Genomic DNA, 6,488 nt, shown 5'->3' on the forward strand with positions numbered 1-6,488 from the left:
GACCGTTACCGAGGTCCTTCAGCCTTTATACTGTGTAAGTTTGACTGAAAGCTATGTGGCACAAGATCAATTCCAAAGTAGCTATAAGTAATTTTTTTTTCAAACTCGATCTGGAGGTACATAAGTTCATTGTGTTGCCTGTTGAATTGAAAGGTGTTCAGGCATAGAGTTGGGTGTCTGTTTTAATGAATACGAGCTTAAATACAACTTAAAAAGGCTCAATTTTCAATATTTAATAACTGTTTCGATGAAGTCTTTAATAAAACGCCCTACTATGCGATTCTCATGAATTTAAGTAAGGCTTTCAGTCTTGAATGCCAGGCATACGGTTGGCTGACTTTTTTAATGACAACGGGCTAGAATCTAACTTTGAAGCTGCGCAATATAAAATATTAAATATATGTCTCGTAGGAATCTTGAATAAAACGCTCTACTATGCAATTTTCATGGATTCAAGTACAGCTTTCAAGCTTAAACGCTTTGAATTTTTGAGTTTTTAGTGCTACTTTTAACAATATTGTTTTGCGGATCAAATAAACCATAATCTTTTATATCTATGCAGGTACCAAAAGGTGACCAAGCCAATTTAAAAAGTATTTTTCAACATCGCCCGTCTACGCGAGTCTATATGTTTAAATATATATCTAAGTATGATGTATGTATGTATGTTTGTACATATGGACGCTTTTCATAGGAAACGCAGACCAAGTTAATTTACCACTGCACTGAAATGCGGAAATTAGAATAAGCTTTATAGATTTGACCGTTAATTACAAGTGTTTCATTAACAAATTATGTTGGGGAATCGCATTAACTTTACCTATGCTTTCACACGGTTACTCTACTCTTTCTTGGCCTTGCTCACATTCTAGTTAGCTCTCTACTTCTTTTGTTTCTCAGTGATGTGGATATATTAATGACTGTCTTCGTTTTTCTTATAATGTATGTGATTTTTGGTTTTATATATATTTAAATGTTTATCAACTTATTATAAAAGATCTATGTTAATTAAGGACGTGCTTTACCCTTCTCATAATAACCACCCCATGGACGCAATATAGGATGAAAGTTAAATTTTGTTTTGTTAAATCTTTTTATAGCGCGTCCGGCCAGCTATACCCTAATTGCTTATGATGAAAATATATTTTTTAATTTAAGCCAAAATGGAGTTGCTCTTAAAAGTAGAATCTGTCTAACTAAAGATTATAATAATTAGTTTTCTTTGAAACGCGTTGAGCCTTAAGTCTTGGGCAGTGTTCAGCGCGTATTTATCAAATGCATTAAATGCTGCCTCGCGTTGAAGGAGGCTGAGATGCGAACCCTTTGGCATTACTCCCGTTGATGTAAAGTCGTGGTTGTGCCCCAAGTGAGTTGCCTGCATGTAAGATGGCTTTGTGTATGGGTCCGTTTCCGTAGCGGTATTCGATTCGGCCTCAGTCTAAGTTACAATTAAAGCCCTGTTCGCCCAGCTTGTATCTCCTTCTTACGCTATCTCGCTGCTTGTCTCAGCTGTGGTTAGCGGGCTCTGCTATTTCAAGCCAACAACGGCTAAACAAGCTTACAAGCTACGAAACGCACAAAATCAAAACATGAACCACACGGCAAATGGCAATGGAAAGGCGGTTGGCGAGGACAATAGCCTGGTTATGGTGGCAGATGCAGATGCTACTTGGCTGGACTTGAATGCTGGAGCTGGATAGTAATGGTGTATGGGGGAGCTGGCAAGTGTTCGTAAGCTATTCTGCTTATCTTCTTAGGTTACGTAATCTCTACTGAAACATCAACAGCGTGTTTTGAGTAGAAGCGAACAGTGAGCGAGAAAAGTAACATATAACAGTGCTCCAGTCGGTGATGTCCGACCATAAGATAACCTGAACCCAACGCCAAGCTGTCATTGCCAACATTAAATACATACCCAGTATTTAAACATACTTTGCTCAATATTCCCATACATAGAAAATGTTATTTTGAATGTGTTAATGAAACTTGCAATGTAATCGAATTCAGATCGACGCGCTATATATGGGGCTGCAGATGTACATATCTTGCAAAATATAAGGAAGCCAATATCGATTGAAAGATACCCGGTTATCACCTATCACCTACTTATATCCCACCTTGCGTTTTCCACTGCTTTCGGTACATGAATAAATGCCACATACATTTTTCAAGCACTTCTGAATCACAAACTAACTGCTTGTCAATTTTCAGCCACCTGCACAGTAACAGCCTGAGCAATTATTAGCACTTATGAAAATCGCATAGAGAGGCCGTTTGAGACTTGTATTACATTTTGCAAATTCTGCTGAGTCACTTAACAATAACCAGCCACCTGCGCTATAACATGCATAGCCAAGGCCTTATAAAATTGACGAGGCTATGAAATTATTACCATTTATGAAAATCGAGTAGAAAGGCCTTTTTAGGCTTCTCTTACATTTTGCATGCCCTGTTTTGAAACCCATGGCCAAATATAACACAGAAGCAGAGCCTGGTCATTTATTAAAATCGCAAAGAGAGGACGTTTAAGGCTAGTTTTATGTTTTGAAAACTCTGCTGAGTTACTAAATATCAGCCCACCGATGACCGGCCACCTGCACGCTAATAAACATAGTAAATTCCAGAGACAGAGTCAGAGCCTGGGGTATTATTAGCATTCATGAAAATCGAGTAGAGAGGTCTTTTCAAGCTTGTGTTACATTGCGCAATTCCAACTGAGTTACAAGCTAACAGCCTGCCAATAGCTGGCCACTTGCATAGTTCACCCATGGCCAAATAATAAACAAAAGCAGATACTGAGCAATTATTAGCATTTATGAAAATCACATAGAGGAGCCTCTTAAGGCTTTTAATACATTTTGCCAATTCTGCTGAGTCACTTAATATCAGCCCACCAATAACCAGCCACATGCACGGTAACCAACATACCCAAGGCTTAGGCAGAGGCAGGGGGTGACCAATTATTAGCATTTACCAGAATCGAGTAGAAAGGCATTTTGAGGCATCTTTTGCATTTTGCATGCCCTGGGGAGGCACCAGCTAACAGTCTGCCAATACCAAGCCACCTGCACAGTGACAACCAAAGCCACATTATAGATTATAATTATTTATGAAAACCGCATTGACGGGCCTTTCGCGGCTTCTGGTGAATTTTTTAAACCATGCTGAGTCACCAAATAACAGCAACCTGGACAGTAACACCCAAAGCCAAGCCAAACAAAGGCACTGTCTGAACGTTTAGCGTTACTGAAAAAGCAGTAACTCGCAATAGTCATCCATCTGCACAGTCACATACAAAGCCAACGCCTCAAGAACGGCAGAGTCTGAGTAACTGCAAGCATTTATGAAAATCGCATAGAGAGGCCATTTATGAGCTAATCAATGAAGTCTTTGCCGCCAGGTTGGTTTTGCATTAAATGAGCCCTGCAGCTACGCCTCTGGCATCTGCCTCTGGCTTTTGCCCAGAAAGGTCTCCAACGCATGCACCCTACTGCTTGCTGGCTTCGTTAGTGCAGATTGTTAGCTGAACAATTGCCGGCTACTAAGGCAATGGGTAAGTGCTAAGAAATAGGGGGGCTATGTTTATGGCACTCGCTGTGGCTTGGGTCCTACTACAACAAGCGCCACTGCAACTGGGTCTATTGCCCCGCCAACTGGCATGGGGCTGACACTAAAGCTTACGTTGTTGCTGCTGCTGATGCTGTGGCTGCGGCTGCTGCGGCTGCTGCTACTGGCGTCGCCGAGCTCACTTCAGAACTATTTCAATAAGCGTTACGTTAGGAACGCGCATTGTCCTTCACCCTGTTTTCTCGACTGTCGACTGCCGACCGGGTACGTTGTCGAATGTCGTTGCGTTACGCTTTTGTCATCTGCCGTTGTCATCGTCGCAGTCGCTGTCGCCGTCGCCGTCGTCGTAGACTGCGTTGCCTACAAGCAATTTACAGCGTTTTTTACATTTTGCATTTTGCGATTCTCATTTTGATTTCGGTTCCTATCGTCGTCGCCGTCGTCTTCATCACTGGCGTCGCTGGCAGCATTGCTGCAGCTTCCGTTTCCGTTGTGTGCATTGCGCCGTGTAGCTTTGTTGATTGTCAGCGACCTGTATGCCTCCACTCAGTCTCTCTCAGTCTCTCAGTCCCAGCTGCTACTGCCCGTGACATGTCAGGCTGCGGCCATAGTTAGGGACGCTAACTCAACCCACTTCAGTGTCGCGCCTGTTTCTCGAGTCCTAGATCTTAAGTGCGACACCTTTCCGCAATCAGCCAACGCTATCTACGACTGTTGCGACTTTAACTTTGAAATTGCAGCCGCTGGCAGACAACACCACTGGCTGTGGCATTTGAGGCGCAGGCCCAGTCCGCGTCATAGCAACAATGCCATCGATATGTCTAGGCAAGTCAAACAAAAACAAAGCATAGCCAAATTTTGTTATTTCCTCTCCGCGCCAGACTCAGCCGTGCTCGGTAACTAGGTCAGTGGCAGTATTTTTACGAGGGTTTCCCAAAAAGTGCGTGCTCATATGTTGGGCACTTTTTTCTTTCCCAAGTATCTTTTAAATGTTACACAACGTACTCGATTGAAGTCAGTGAACCTAAAATGATTTAATGAAAATCGCATAGAAAGGCCGAGTGAAATTGTGTGTAAAAGATAGCGAAACCAGACAGAAATAGAAATAGATAAATATGTTAGATAACTCACATAAAATATTCCATGCTTAGAACCTAATAACCCACCCTCGCATTGGTATTGTTGATATTATTGCTGTTGTCTTTTGGCACTCTCCTGTCTACGTCTGCCGCCCAATGTGTGGCGTCGCCCCATTCAATGCCTTCACCTTCAATTTCTATGCTTCATTGCTCGCCGTTTTTCGCTTGTTCTATTCAGCGCTCACTTCAGGCCTTAGCCAAAAGAAAAAATAAAAAAAAGAAAAAATAAATGCCTTGACGCAGCATGTTCTACATTTTGAGAGTGACATAGATTAGCTCGGCAACCGCAACCCTACCCCACACCGAATGCCTAACGTTGCCTCCATGCCATTTTGTTGCATGGAAATCAATAGTGTGCGACTGCCATATGCTCATCAGAGCAGTCTCAGCCTCAATCTGGACCTCAGCAGGAGGCTAGCATCAGGCACTTGGCCGACTGCAGATGATTCTCTTGATAGACGTGGTGACTGTCATTCTTGTTGCTGTCCTTTTGTCAGTCGGAATGCTTGCTGCAGCTGGGTTTAATTAACACTGGGATTATGTTGCAGTGATTAGGAGATAGGTAAAAGTTGCGTAAATTAAGTCACTCACTCCACCCACCTAACCGCTCTGCAGAGTATTGCATTTTGAGATGGGACTTTGGCTGTGATGATTCTGCCAGGCAGGCCTGCTAGCAGGGCTTCCCTTTCACAGCTGCATAGAAAATTGGCTGGAAGACATTATCTTTTCAGTTGAGTCGCTTCAATTTTAATTAAACCCTGTCTTTTTATTGTTTCAATGCCTCCAACCGCCCAAAAGTATGTAAAAGTGCCTAAGTCGAAGGTATGCAGGTAACAGGCAGATAATAATTTTTTCATATGCGTGCAGCTTTGTGATACTGCAAAATTAAGTGAAAATAATTTAAATGTCATGCAGTTTTTTCATGCAATAACTTCAATATGGGGTCAGGATGTCTCCTTTTATGCGTTACGTATTTCACGACATCATTTCAAAACAAATAAAAGTCAGTTTTAATAGAAACTTTTGATTAAAATCTAAAGCACATGTGAGATTTTTAATGTCAAACATACGATCGGGCAAATTGGATTATGCGAACTGCTGGCTGAGCGTTCATTTTAGTCATCGCATCTCTGTTCCGCTTTATGCTCTACGTTAGCCAATTAATATATCAGTTGGCTGCCAGTCCGGCAACTGCTGGAGGGATTAATTAATGAGCGTTAACAGAGAATTTACCAGAGCTCGCTCTGCCCTTGCGCCAACTAAACTACTGTCCAATAATCGTAACTATCTGGCCAGCAGGACGACGCCTCGCCGACTGCTGGATAACTGGCTTGGAACAGAATTACAATTATATCACTCATACGAGCTGCTGGACTTATGTCCTGCCAAGCAGTCAGGCAGCTAGGCAGCCAGGCAGCCACTGGGACTAGCTCCATAGCTTACTTGTGCTTTAGGCCCAAGACCGAGTGACCACAGGCGACTGGCACTAATTGCCAGTTCTATGGTCTTGGCTTTCTTGGCCCCACTGGCGATTACTCATTATTCAATCTGGTTGCTGAATGCTTTAATTACGTTTGTTTTGCCAATTAAAAACAACACGCAACACGTAACGCAGTAAAACGGTGACCGAGCAGAATCCGTACCGGACAACGGCCACGGCCACTGCCAATTGTTGGTGCATTGACCTCGGGCCTCGTTTACCGAGTGCCAGTGCCCCAAAAAAGTGTGCTAAAAGCTGAAGCAACGCTCAACGCTCAAGACGAACGCTTATTTGGCACGCAG

This window comes from Drosophila novamexicana, unplaced genomic scaffold (assembly GCF_003285875.2).
Source record: "Drosophila novamexicana strain 15010-1031.04,08,12 unplaced genomic scaffold, DnovRS2.1 tig00001959-arrow-arrow-pilon, whole genome shotgun sequence".
NCBI lineage: Eukaryota > Metazoa > Arthropoda > Insecta > Diptera > Drosophilidae > Drosophila > Drosophila novamexicana.